Source organism: Patella vulgata, chromosome 6 (genome assembly GCF_932274485.2).
Source record: "Patella vulgata chromosome 6, xgPatVulg1.2, whole genome shotgun sequence".
Taxonomy (NCBI): Eukaryota; Metazoa; Mollusca; class Gastropoda; family Patellidae; genus Patella; species Patella vulgata.
The window spans coordinates 5,491,291-5,505,545 of record NC_065884.2 but is presented as its reverse complement, the minus strand read 5'-3'; the positions used below and the strand labels follow the sequence as shown (position 1 = coordinate 5,505,545).

Below are 14,255 nucleotides of genomic sequence, written 5' to 3'. Positions count from 1 at the left end.
GTAATTCGCCCACAAATGACACATAATGACTTAAGTTTATGCGCATCAACATAAGTATACCCTATAGTATATAAGTATATGTGTTGTCAAGATCAAGTTATGGATTTGTGTGTACTACAAAGAATCGTGACGTGTAGAAACGCAAGCTGTCACTGTGCCTCTTAGTATTGAATTTTGAGAGATGCCAATTGTAAGCCGGATGGGGAGATACGGGAATTTCTGGAGTCCACAATGACGGCTTCATAGAAATGAGTATTTTGGGGAATATTAACCCTAACCCTTTTTAGAAGACTGAACTTGGATCCAATTTACTATTCCCCAAAAAGCGGAAATTGTTGACTCTGGGAATTCCAGAACCTCCCTAACCGGCCTACAATTGGCATTAGCTGTGGATCGTCAGAAGGATACGACGTGTATTCACCTATCTAACACGCGCACCTGTTTCAGTCTCCAATGAATCAGGGGGTTTTGGGTGGCCGAATGGTTAGCGTGTGCGCGCTGCATTATAAGGTCTGTCATTGTACGTGACAAGGAGTAAGGTAGCCTGTCCAACCTCTAGGATTTCTCCGGATCCTCCGGTTTCCTCCCACTGCCAAAGAGCCCCACGAGCAAGCGAATTATTGAAATAAAATTGGACCATATGTTAGTCCCGAAATGAAATGAAATGGGTTTAACGTAATACTGTTCTGCTCCGATTGGGCTAATGAAGACGGGGTCCCGAAATGACCTAGTTTGTGTCGAGCGGGCGTTAAACCCCACATTTGATACATGTGTGTTATTTTGTCGTAGATGATGCGATACAACAGATTACTTGTATATCATGTTTTAATCTCCCCGTAACTTTTCTTCATTGTTTCTTCTGCCATTGTCATCGCATTTCCCATTATTTTGGGGATCACGTGGCTAAGTGGGTAAGACGCTGGCTCGCTAGCCTGGTGGTCGGGTGTTCGATCCCTGCATGCATTGGCCGAGAAAGTTCACCGAGATTTTCCGGCGTGGTTCTCCCTTGTCAGTGATGCTAGCCTGGAGGTCGGGTGTTCGATCCTTGCATTGGCCGAGAAAGTTCATCCAGATTTTCCGTCTCGCTAGCCTGGTGGTCGGGTGTTCGATCCCTGCATTGGCCGAGGAAGTTCATCCATATTTTCCGGCGTGGTTCTCCCTTGTCAGTGATGCTAGCCTGGAGGTCGGGTGTTCGATCCCTGCATTGGCCGAGAAAGTTCATCCAGATTTTCCGGCGTGGTTCCCCCCCCCCTTGTCAGTGATGCAGGACGGAGGGCCTGACAAGGCCAGCTGTCTAGTCCTTCGGAGGAACTGAAAAACCGAGGTCTCGTGTATACATTGGAATGCACGTAAAAGATCCCTTGGCAGTTGGAATTCGATATAACAGTAGGGGATAGTGCCGCTGCCCGGGCAAAATTTCCCTCATAGCACACTGCCCGTCTTCATTAGCCCAGCATATGAGCAGAACAGTAGGACGTTAAACCCCATTTCATTTCATTTTATTTCCCATTATTTTGTGTAAATTGCTACAAGACTGATCTCCGGCACTCTGGACAGCGATGTCGCCTGGACAGGTTGGGCTGCATACCAGTATTATGTCATTTGTTTGAAACTCACTACAGTGCACATTATTGTAATGTGAAACCCAACACATCAAAAGGTGCACGTGACTCTTCCAACAAAATATTTCCTTATATTAAGTTTCAGTTTCAAATACGTTTATCATGTAGCATACTATTTTTATGCTTCTATTATCATGTATGTAACCAATTTACAGGAAACGAAATGAAAGGAAATGAAATGGGGTTTTAACATCCTGCTTTTCTTCTCCGGGCTACTGAATACGAGCATAAGCGCGAGGAGAATTTACCCGGACTTTAGAGGGCACTTAAAAGATCCCTTGGCAGCTGGAGTTCGATATAAAAGTAGACCATAGTACCGCCGTCCGGGCACAATTTTCCTAATAGCACAATATATGGCGTATGTCCGTCTTCATTAGCCCAGTCGGGGCAGCACAGTAGGGCGTTAAGCCTCATTTCACATTAGGATCTTGTCAGACCAGGCTATCAAGAGTGCGGTGTTATTTATCTTGTGAAACGTGGCTAGATACTGTAGGAATTTCTCTGAACAAACAAATAAACAAGATGGTCATCAGTGATAAAATATATTAAAAAAGAACAGACCTGACGAAGAGATTATATGTTAACAAAAGTTCATGACAAGCGCGGAATTAGGGGCGCGGCAGAGACCCCCCCCCCCCTTACGTAAATAAAATATAGGTAGCTGTCCGAAACTATTTCGCGCCTATTCCATTATATCATCATTCGTTCACTCCTGATCTGTGGTCATATACTCTCTCTAATCACTATCATCTTCACGGTTATAGTGAATCGCTATTCCATGGGGGGAATAGAAAAACAATGGAGGTAATTGTGTTATTATTTCCGGGGTGAATGATTTTTAAGTGTGAGAATAATACCTATGATCGTATAATAGTGAGTTGACAACCTATTGAGCAGAAGACATAGAAATAATTATGTTTTGACTTTCTTAGAAAATATGAAATTATCGCTTTAAGTAATTAGGTGTGTGTGTGTGTGTGTTGGGGGGGGGGTATTCAATGTCTAATTACGGGTGTCAATACGAAATTCCAGATATCATGCTACATATCAGTAGAAAGCACGTTCACTGTTCTTTTTAAATAGGGGTGGGGGCGAATGGTTAGCACGTGCGCGCTGTATCATACGGTCTGTCATTGAGTCAACTCGCGGGGTTTCGATTCACCGGTTGTAAGTGACAAGGAGTAGGGTCGCCTGTCCAATCTCGTGGATTTTCTCCGGGTCCTACGGTTTCTTCCCACGTGCTCACCATTCGGCCATCCACCCCACCTTCTTTCCGCATTATGTTAAAGTGGACGTTAAACACCATCTCTCTCTCTCTAGAGCTGGCAGTTCGCACTATAATAGTTCAAAACTAGAGACTGTAAAGGCGATATTCTGAAATTTTAAGCCACATTTCTTCACTTTCGGGTTAATCATCAATGGGCGTGCTACAGCAGATTAGCTTCAAATCCAATGAAAATCGGACACATAAGATGACACTAAGAGTTGATTATTGTCTTTTCATGTTAATAAATGTTTAACCGGCGGTGATTTCAAACACATAGATACGTTTTTAATAACCACAGATAAGTAACTTGCTCATATGAACAATGGCGCGTTTTTTTTGGGGGGGGGGGGGGGGGTTCGTTCTACGGCTCACACGTTAGATTTTACCAGGGGCGGATCCAGGAAATTTTGCAGGAGGGGGTTTGCCAGGTTCCTGTGGCAATACAATCTGATTAAAATACAGATCTATATTTCATTTCATTTTTTGTATACTTTCGATGGCCTACACTACATGAAGATCTGACAAGTTATAGCGATAGGTCACGTCAGGGGTCAAAAGACCGACTTTTGACCTATGACGTCAGACATTTGATTAACCAATCAGCATTGATGTTACTAGTGGATTACCCACAGTTGCGGGCAAAAAATGTCAAACACTCGATTCGACAGACCATTTGATTGACTGACCCCTCATTTCAAGCAGAATACGCGTTAAATAACAAGTCTTCCAGATCTAAGTGTAGTAAAGACAAGTAAAACGAAATTTTGAACTATAAAAACGAAACGAAATAGGATCTGTGTTTTAACCAGATTGGTGACAATGTATCTCCCCACCCCTCCCGCATGTCTATCGTCATTTTGGCGTATATACATACACATTGAGCTTTTTAAACAGAAAAATTCAACACCTCATTTGACGTCAATTTTTATTATGAATTAATACTATGACATAGTGATTTAATTTCAAGGATGCAAAGCATTAATTATGATATCACATAATGTCTATATCATTATCTGGTGCTTTGAGTGCCCTTCCTGTCCCACATCTGACGATAAAGGATAAAGCACACGGCCGAGAAACTTTTCTCATAAAAAATGTTCATTTACAAAAAAAAATGTATCTAGCTGACCCCCCCCCCCCCCCCGGATCCGCCCCTGTTTACTTCTGTGTGCAACAGTTCTTTTGTGTACATATACAAAGCTGACATAATACCCCTTGTACTCTTAATAAGTGGGTTTGAATTTTTACCTGCCGGTGTCTTTACTGTTGTGATAGAGTCGCGAGCACAGGTAGAAATTATTTTATTTTAGTGTAAAATACATGCGGTTAGATAAACCATTCAATACGTGTATTGTAATTGTTTTGGTTACTTTGTTGCAGAGCTACCACTCGTACTTACATACACTATATATGATACATTTAAAGGGTGTATAGACGAAAATGGGTGTATAGAAGTACTTCCTGATTAAAAATACAAATATATATGTTACTTACATTTTGTGTGTTTTCCCCTTGTCAGTGATACAGGACGGAGGACCTGACAAGGACAGCTGTCTAGTCGTTTGGATGGGACGAAAAACCGAGGTCCCGTGTACACATTGGCGTGCACGTAAAAGATTCCTTGGCAATTGGAATTCGATATAAGAGTAGGCTGTAGCGCCGCTGCCCGGGCAAAATTCCCTTCATAGCACACTGTATGGCGTATGCCCGTCTTCATTCGGATGGGACGAAAAACCGAGGTTCCGTGTACACATTGGCGTGCACGTAAAAGATTCCTTGGCAATTGGAATTCGATATAAGAGTAGGCTGTAGCGCCGCTGCCCGGGCAAAATTCCCTTCATAGCACACTGTATGGCGTATGCCCGTCTTCATTAGCCCAATTTATAAGCAAAACAGTAGGATGTTAAACCCCATTTCATTTCATTTTCAAAATTATAAAATAATTTGATGGCTTAATATTCAAAAGGTACAGTCCTTTATGTTTATAAAATTGTACGGGAGCCCTAAAAAGCTCCTGATACCTTGAATATATGCAGTTTAAAAGTAAACAAAAATCTCAATATTTAGGAGAGAGAGTGAGAAATGGGGTTTAACGTCCATCCAACCCCCCCACCAAGTGTATAGAACCAGTTCCTGATTTAAAAAGCAAATATGCATGGTACTTACATAGTCTTTGTCTGATAAGCAAGATCTGTGAGAAAACGTCTCCACAATATCAATAGCCCTTTCCAACTTGATCTTCCGAGGTGGGTAACTGAAAAAAAAATTGGCAATGTATTAGTTTGCTTAAATTGACTAGACAGTTTTGATTAATTAAAAAAATGTTAATTTAATTACATTTGTTTTGATTCATGTGTTGGTTTGCTTTGCCACAGATGAGACAGTGATATCTACATATAACTAAGATTCTGTCTCTGCTCATACATGACGTGTACAGTTTTACTATACTAAACTGAATTTTAGATTTCAAAATAGCATAACAATCTTTTCTATTAGAATTGAATAGTTACCCACCAAGAAAAAGCTGCCCTATCATCATTTTTTCCAGCCATTTCTTCTTCCATTTTTTTCTTTTATAATTTCTTTTGTTATTACATGATCTTTTTCTGGGTGATTTGCATATACATCCAATATTGAAACTGAAAAAATAAATACATGATATGTAATTTACGATTAAAGCTACCTTACCATATATACAAACTGTGTGATATGAAATTGAAACTAATGTATCTATATGTATCAAAAGTTTTAATCCCAAGGAACTACCTAAGCCGTAAAAGTCTATCTTAATAAAGCTTGTTTGTCACATGGTTTCACTGTCGCAGTAATTAGAAGACGGCCATGGTGACTGAGTAAATTAGGTGCTGGCACACTAGCATGGAGGCCACAGGTTATCTCTTGGGGTTGACCGAGAAAGCTCATCTTGATTTTGCAGAGTGGTTTCCCCCGAGATCCAATGTACACATTGGCGTACACATAAAAGTCCTCTTGGCAGTTTGAATTCGGGAAGGGTTGGCATTAACGGATATAGAAAATTTAGAATACAGCAGCCAAGAATTCACAAGCATAGCCAAAGATAAAATTAAAAATGCTTGGAAAACCCGTCTAAAACAAGAGAATACTCATCGCTATCAAATTGATAGCAATCTTGTAGACAAGGTTTACACCAATCATCCATCAATCAAAATATGCAAACTCATCACGAGGCTTAAAACGATAAACGTAATAAAAGACTTCACCTTCAATCCAATCAAATGCCCATGTGGACAAATCGCGACCACGTCTCACCTGCTAATTGACTGCAATCAATTGAACAAAGAACGTCAATCTGTAATTAAGAATCTAGCAGAGAGGGGAAACATCCTCTGTCTCAAAACACTCCTCTCTCCACAACCCGACGATAGACACTGGACATCACAGCTTGTCTGGGATTTTATTGAGAACATAGGGATGACCAAATATATAAAATAATGAATGTAATCAATTAAAGAGTAGGGTGGAGCGCAAAAATGTCCTCTAGAAGGAAGCGTAAACCGCCCCACACAACTAATATAACTCCGATATATATAAGATACTGAATTTAATCAGTTAACAGTAGGGTGGAGCGCAAAAATGTCCTCTAGAAGGAAGCGTAAACCGCCCTACATAACTAATATAACTCCGATATATATAAAATAATGAATTTAAACATTTAACAGTAGGGTGGAGCGCAAAAATGTCCTCTAGAAGGAAGCGTAAACCGCCCTACACAACTAATATAACTCCGATATAATTAATAAATCAACTAATAAAACCAACTAACAGTAGGATGGAGCGCAAAAATGTCCTCTAGAAGGAAGCGTAAACCGCCTTACACAACTAATATAACTCCGATAAAATTAATAAACCAACTAAAACCAATCAATTAACAGTAGGGTGGAGCGCAAAAATGTCCTCTAGAAGGAAGCGTAAACCTCCCTACATCCATAATACAACCACTAATCTACCAACTAATAAAACCAATCAATTAACAGTAGGGTGGAGCGCAAAAATGTCCTCTAGAAGGAAGCGTAAACCTCCCTACATCTATAATAAAACCATTAATCTACCAACTAATAAAACCAATTAATCAACAGTAGGATGGAGCGCAAAAATGTCCTCTAGAAGGAAGCGTAAACCTCCCTACATTTATAATAAAACCACTAATCTACCATTAACATAATTCATGAGCAATTTATTATTCTCATTATTACCATTAATATCTATTTATTATTCTTATTATTTATCTGCAATTCAGTTAACACTCTATTTTCTTTTACTCTCACTTATTATTTTTATTATTAGTTTAAAATGATTCCCCGCCCCCCCCCCCACGAAACCTTACTAGACGAAATAACCATAAAATCAAAGTAAGATCAAATACTCTCTCTTCTCTAGCTTTCTTTTTCAGGTGCTGGATTCTTCCTTCAGAGAACCAACAATAAAAGGAATGAATAACAGAAATAAAGATGTAACAACGCCACCATACCGGACAACATACCCAAATGGAAGGAAGAATGGACCAGGACTCATACTCACCAACAAAGCCCCAAGGTAGAGTTGCACCGCCCTGCCATTCTACCGGACAAAACGACCAGACCAACACAAACGACCCAAAATATATATATATGTACATATTATGTCTTTGTCTGTGAAAATGTCCGTCTTTGTCCATGTCTGTTGCGTCAAATCGCATGCTTGTAAATGTCTACTAACACCTGTTTCGTCCTTTGCACATGTTATCCTACTGTTGTTTATTGTCCTGTGTACATATATATGAAAACCTAACCATCCTAATATTTCTCACTAACCACATTGTAAATTAATGCACCTTGAACACATAACATGTAATTGTCTGCGATATCACCTCGGTGGAAGCGGACGTAAAACACAACTAACAAGTAGTAGTTTGAATTCGGTATGAGAGTAGGCCATAGTGTCGCTGCCCAGACAAACATTTTCACTTAGCACAATGCATTAGACCAGTCGGAGCTGACCAGTAGGACGTCTTTAAACCCCATTTCATTTCAGGTAATCTAGTATTTTTCTAGTAAGATTGAAGTCTCTCTACTTTCTTTATATGTAAATATCATATTTGAAATAAGTCATACTTTTATTCGATATGGGGTGGGGCTGGGGGGAATGGTCTAGTAGGTAATGCATGCGCATGAAATCACAGGGTCTGTCATTGTGTTAAGTGGCATGGGTTTCAATTTCAAGGAGTAGAGTCGCCTGTCCAATCTCTTGAGTTTTTTCGCTGGGTCATTCGGTTTCCTCCGTTTTCTAAATACATGTACCCCTACGCCAAGCGAATTATTCATATTAAATTGAAGCATACCTTCTCTAATCTCTGGGTCCTTTTGTTTCCTCCTTTCGCTAAATACCCATACCCGCAAGGGAATTATTCATATTAAATTTAACCTTACCTGTCCTTTTTCCCGAAACGACCTAGCGTCTGTAGGCTAAGTAGATATAAGGACCCATCTTGCAACAACTCTACATGTAGGTTCGTGCATAATTAATATTACAGTAACATACCAATTTTTAATACATGTAGAATGAGACAGTGTGCAGGGAAAGGGTGGAAATGGAAGTAGGCTAATCCTCGTCGTAATTGATTACCGGTATGCATATAGGCACAGCATGGACTACTTGATTCTTCAAATACAAGTACATGTAAGGCCTTGTTTATGTCATCTCTCTCTCTCTCTCTCTCTCTCTCTCTCTCTCTCTGTTGCATGTAAGTGCCATATAAATACTTTATTTTGGATTGTATGTTCACATACACTAATCATTGTAGGACATTGGTAAAAAAAAAATAGAAAATATAAAAATTAATTGAAAATTTTACCTGTTTTTCTTCGATTCAATGCCAATGGAGTCCTTGGTAAATTCTCAATAATTATTGCTGGAAGGTGGAAAGAGTCACATATCATCACTGACTGGAAAAAATAATAAAACTATAGAGAAACTTCCACAGGCTGATTCTAGTTCCATTATTTATTAACTGTGACTGAATCAGGCAAAAATGGGGCCTAATATTAAATATTACACAGACTCACAGAGGTTGAACAACGGATTACATGTCATTTGGGACTCGGGTATACGACGTTTGGGACTTTGGTATACGTCGTTTGGGACTCGGGTTAACGACGTTTGTGACTCGGGATAATTTATTAGAAATAGGCCAATTCAAAACACGAAAGAAAATATTTATTAACATGAAACACGTGGTTAGTAAAAGGCTCAACCAAACGATAAAACATTAGTTGCACTTACGGTTCTTTGATAATCATCGTTTCTCATAAAAGTTTTATATTTATTTAAAACGAATAATATGCTGATGAATTTATTTGAAAATGACCTACAAAAAAAACAAAATAAATATTTACACGACATGCAATCTTTTTTTACAAGCCCCTAGAAATTGTTAACGATAATCCGTGAGCTGCACGTTGACATGCTTGTCGTAGATGGCAATACCAATTGATAAATTAGTGCGTACAAGGCAAAGTTTTTTTGTGGAAAATATAAGAAATGGCAACGAACAAAGCGGGATAATTAAAGCTGATTAACTGATAATCCCAATGTTATTACAGTATGTTCAAAGAAACCTAACGGTTCTTTGGTGGATGAGGAAAAACGTGAGTTGTCAATCATCGAGAATGGCGGCCGTGTGTTGATTGCAGTTATACCGTTTCACGAAAAATCATTAGCAGTGGTCGGTCAATCAAGCTCGTTTACTATTTATAACGCAAATTTTTCGTTTCGGTTAAAACAAAATATACGTCCATTTTAATTGGCCGAAGGATGTGTGACTAATAGAAATATGGCGGGCGGACAAACTGACCAAACAGTATATTTCGAGGTATTTGAGGTAAGCTAATTTAATATTATATCATAACTGCATGTGCATACTTGTGTTTCTGTGTGATTAAATATTCAAAAAATCATTCTTAGGATACAGCCTCGACACCAGTCCGCCTTGAATTGCAATGTTTGTTTTGTGTTCTGGGCGCCATTTTGAAAAAAACTGACATGACCTATATAATACAATCCAGCGATAGTGCAGTCAATTTCCTTTAAAAGGGAATCCGAATTTGTTAATTTTCTGCAATATCACTTCGGTGGTAGCGGACGTTAAATAAAGCTATTTCACGTACAAAGACCTACAATAAAATCCAGGTGAATTGGGAAAACTATTCATGTATTTTCTTGATATAGCTATTTCAATTTGTAAATGCCCAGTCATCTTAGACAAATAATAATTCCAACTTCAAATCAGTTGTATTTATTCAAATCATACTATGAATAATTGTATTTTTCCACTTGCATAATAATAAAAACTTGACTTTTATTATTTTATTTCTTCAGGCCAAGAACATGGAAAATTGGTAATTGCCTTGTATCACTGCTAACTATAAGGCACAGGGAGCCTTGGGCAGAAATGATAATAATATGGTTCTCAGATATGTTACTGTGTACAGACTGAACAAAAAATATATATACACTTGCTATTACATGTACATTGTATCATTGGCAATAATAAGATCCAATTTTAGTTTTTAGTTACACACTGTTAACCACCAATAGATGACAATAAATCATAAAATGTATTCAGCTCGACGTAAGACTTAAATAAATAGATACAGTTGGTTTAACTTGAATAGAAGTTTTAATTATCTATGCTGCATATATGCATATATCACCTTGTAGCTGAATCACATTACATATCTTTTTAGTTGATGTTCATATCGTCTTACGTATTTGTCAACATCAAGGTGACCTTGTTCTATGTCACATTAGCCTTTTCAGACTTGTTACCACGAATTTACTCACCACACCCTCGCATAGTTATGAATTTATTGTTTCACTTGACTAAAGAAACATTTTGTAGGAATGTATGCTTTTATAGATTGGACACTTGTTTGCAATATCATTGTCGGTGGAAACTGGCACTATACCTAAAGAATGACTGAACAAATAGCGGAGACGGGGTTTCAGCCGGCTGATTTAAATTATTTCTTTAAATACAGTAAAGCTTGAAATATGTCAGTTTTCACTCTTTAGAATGTTTTTGTAAATAAGTTTTTATTGTAGTTTCCGTGGCGTATTCCCAATAAGCGTTAGAAACAAAGATATACACCCTTAATCCCGGTGCCGATAAATGTTGGGTTGTGTGGAACATGCTAACAAATCTCGGGTACGATATATGTTTGATTCTGGTTGAGAACAGCATGAGAGCAACATGATTGTTTTCATTGGAGATGAGACGCAAATATTCAAAGGGGTCAGACAAACTCTAAACCAACCGCGTTCCCTTCACTGAGTCCCTTCAAAGGAGGCCCTGTCTGTCTACCTGTGGAATAATATGCATTTGTATCTGTTAAATTTTTGTGGTAGACATTGATATTATTTATATAACGTCTTACCCCAAACAAATTGCAAAAGAAACCATGAAGTTTCTGAGAGCGATATTTCGTAATTAGTGTGCTTTAATGGTGGGAGAATAAATAATTTCTTTTTAAATTTTTCAAACACAAACTGGTCATATATAAAATAGCATTTTCTGACAAGACCAGCGATAATCTCGTAAGATATGACTTTTACTATGTCTATTAAATGGTTTTCCACGTCTCTTCAAGGTCACCGTCTTGCGCCAAAGTCGTGAAACGCACCGTCTGGGGATTTGTTGGGGCCTGTCTCCCCCAGAAAAATTTCTAGAAATTTCAAGTCGGTCTTGCCTGGCCGTGAATACGGCAACCTGAAAGTGGTCGATTTTAATGTAGACATCTGAACTCCAATCAACAAATCAATCAACCAGGCTGTTGTCGTTGCATTCACATGACACCAGACGTGTCACCGATGAAACAAATATGCCTGAAACAAATGTCGCTGTTAGTGCGACCCATTTGTGACAATTTCAAGGTCCCAAATAATAGTCCTTTTTTACTATTAATAGTAATTCAATCAGTAAGTGCTATTTACCTTATAATAGTCGTCTTGGCTTTTACCCGACATTACACAAAACACCAATGGTAACTGTCGGGTGGTCTCTCCAGTCTTAATGAAGGCGTGGATGGAAAACAGCTGAGACCATGGCTTGTTCACCACCCGAAAAGTTGCATCCATATACCAAGTTTTTGCGCGTGCGAGTAGTTGCATCTGTCTATCAGTACAAAAAATGTTATGGCGCCTTTCCCCAACTTTTACTCTTTTTTGATAAAATCCCGGTGCACTATGATCGATGAAATCTTCGTCAAGCTAAAACAAAAAATAAATAAAAAAGTACATTTAACTACATGTTAATAAATAAATAAAATTGTACATTTAATTACATGTTAATAAATTCTTATATACATGGGTATTTAATTGCATGAGTACTTACGCTTGACGACACGTCAGTGGGATCTTTTGGTCGCAGAGTCTGTCAGGTTCTTTGTAGCGACCTTACAAGTGCTGCCATGGGTGGTCTGCTATGAATGGGTTCTTCTGCAGAACCGACACTGGATAAAACTCTCTCCGCTATTGAGGAACATGACTTGGTAAAAACATTTCCTTTGGCTTCATGCTTTGCCTGTAATGATAAGATAAAACATATTAAACTACAAATATATTATTGGTTTATTTATATTTTATTTATTTACACACATATATAAATTTTTAATTTAATTGATATATAATTTTTAAACCTACTGTAACTTTTATCTTGGTAGTCGTCTGTATACCGGGTTCTGCTGGGTGAAGATGGTTCTTTAAGCCTGGTTGGTATGTATCACCATCTTGGATTACTGTTGCCGGACATCGTGTTGGTCCGCTTCTTTTGGAACACCTCCAAATCGTAGTTTTCTTCTCTGTCTAAAATATATTAAATTCATTTATTATTATAGAGTTAACTAGGTTAACTAGAGTTAATTATCTTTACATTTTGTAGCTGAAATACATTTCTATACAAGGTAGTTAACTAGGTAAAATAAATCACCCTACCTTAATTGTATAACTAAACCCTTGGTTGTCAAACAACTTGGACTTGCCACGGGAGGTACCAGCTTCTACCTGCGTATACACCACTACGGGTTCTTCGTCGCAGAAGACACTAACGTCGGCATCGTCTGAGATGGAGGACTCCATGACCGGAACTGGCACATCGTATCGGGTTTCGGCTGTAAACGATTCTTCTACTTCCATAGGTTCAGTTGTTGGGACCTCCATAACTTCTTCTTGTTGTTCGTCCATATCTTCCGTCTGCTTATTAGATTTAAGGTTGTTTTTTTAAAACATAAATTAGATTACAATTCAACTAACACAAAAGTGTAAAAAGATTTTTCCTAGTCTGTGCCCGCGTTTATGTCTACTCTTGGCAAAATTGTTATAATATAAAAAAAAATCCTGAAACAAGAATCAAAATGGCCGCCAATCGGGTCTCCAACACCAATCCAACCTCCCAAGATATAATTTCAAAACAGATTCTTACCTGCTGGTTCAAGTCGAGCCGTTTCTGCTTTAATCATAATGTGATTCTGTAATGTAAGTATTTGAAAAACATCGTAGCACCGAACAACTAATGTTAATGAAACATGATTTCAGAAAAATTGAACAAATTTGATAATAACATGCCGAATTTTTTTTCCTGACCGCGCCATATTATAAACATGAAGTTCCGGTTTAAATTGTTGGAGTTTTTTTTAAGGAAACGAAATACTAATATTATACAGAGAAACAATATCGATGCTAAATTACATACATGGTATTATTTTTTTTATATAAATATTCACAAACCTGCGGCCTTGTATTCTATCTGACCATTAACTTACATTTGTCAAACATATCACTGCTCCAAAATCATTTCAGCACGTTGTTAAATGTTAAATTAATTGTGTGAAATCACTTCATTTAATGTCCGCTTCCACCGAGATGATATCGCAGACAAAATGTAGCCTATAGTACGTTGATTTTATCAACCAATCACATTCACTTATTTTCTTGTCAACGCATTTGGAGTCAATTGTTAAAATCACACCGGGCATGAGCGCTCAACAGGCCTTTGATCTACCAGTTTATTGGGCCCAACTTTATTTTAACTACAGACATCTTAACACCAATTAGCATTCAAGTCTGTCTGGCTATATTGTCTGAGTAAAAAATACTTTTCTCTTACTTGTGGACCCCCGGATTAAGACTTTGTATGAAGTTCAAATTTAAAAAAAAAAATATTTGTTGACGGTACACATTACTTGTGTTAATTATATGGAAAAAACACAAGATTTGTGTTAATGCATTAAAAAGAACACAAGTTTGTGTTTATGCAATGCCAAACAACACATAACTTGTGTAGAATAATTTCCACA

General features: G+C 38.0%; 2 long non-coding RNA genes across 3 annotated transcripts; one reads left to right on the top strand and one right to left on the bottom strand.

Moving 5' to 3' along the window:
- Nucleotides 1-4,977: 4,977 nt before the first annotated feature.
- On the bottom strand, nucleotides 4,978-13,447 carry LOC126816709 (uncharacterized). 2 transcript variants are annotated; one of them, XR_008788610.1, is made up of 8 exons: nucleotides 13,382-13,447; nucleotides 12,895-13,155; nucleotides 12,604-12,765; nucleotides 12,296-12,484; nucleotides 11,896-12,171; nucleotides 8,759-8,849; nucleotides 5,404-5,528; nucleotides 4,978-5,143 (listed from the first exon to the last, which is right to left on the bottom strand). It is a non-coding gene; the product is annotated as an uncharacterized LOC126816709 (long non-coding RNA). The 2 variants fall into 2 exon arrangements; XR_008788609.1 differs by having other exon boundaries at nucleotides 12,895-13,152; nucleotides 13,382-13,445.
- LOC130013238 (uncharacterized) lies at nucleotides 8,987-10,962 on the top strand. The gene is made up of 2 exons (XR_008788611.1): nucleotides 8,987-9,784; nucleotides 10,282-10,962. It is a non-coding gene; the product is annotated as an uncharacterized LOC130013238 (long non-coding RNA).
- Nucleotides 13,448-14,255: the final 808 nt, after the last annotated feature.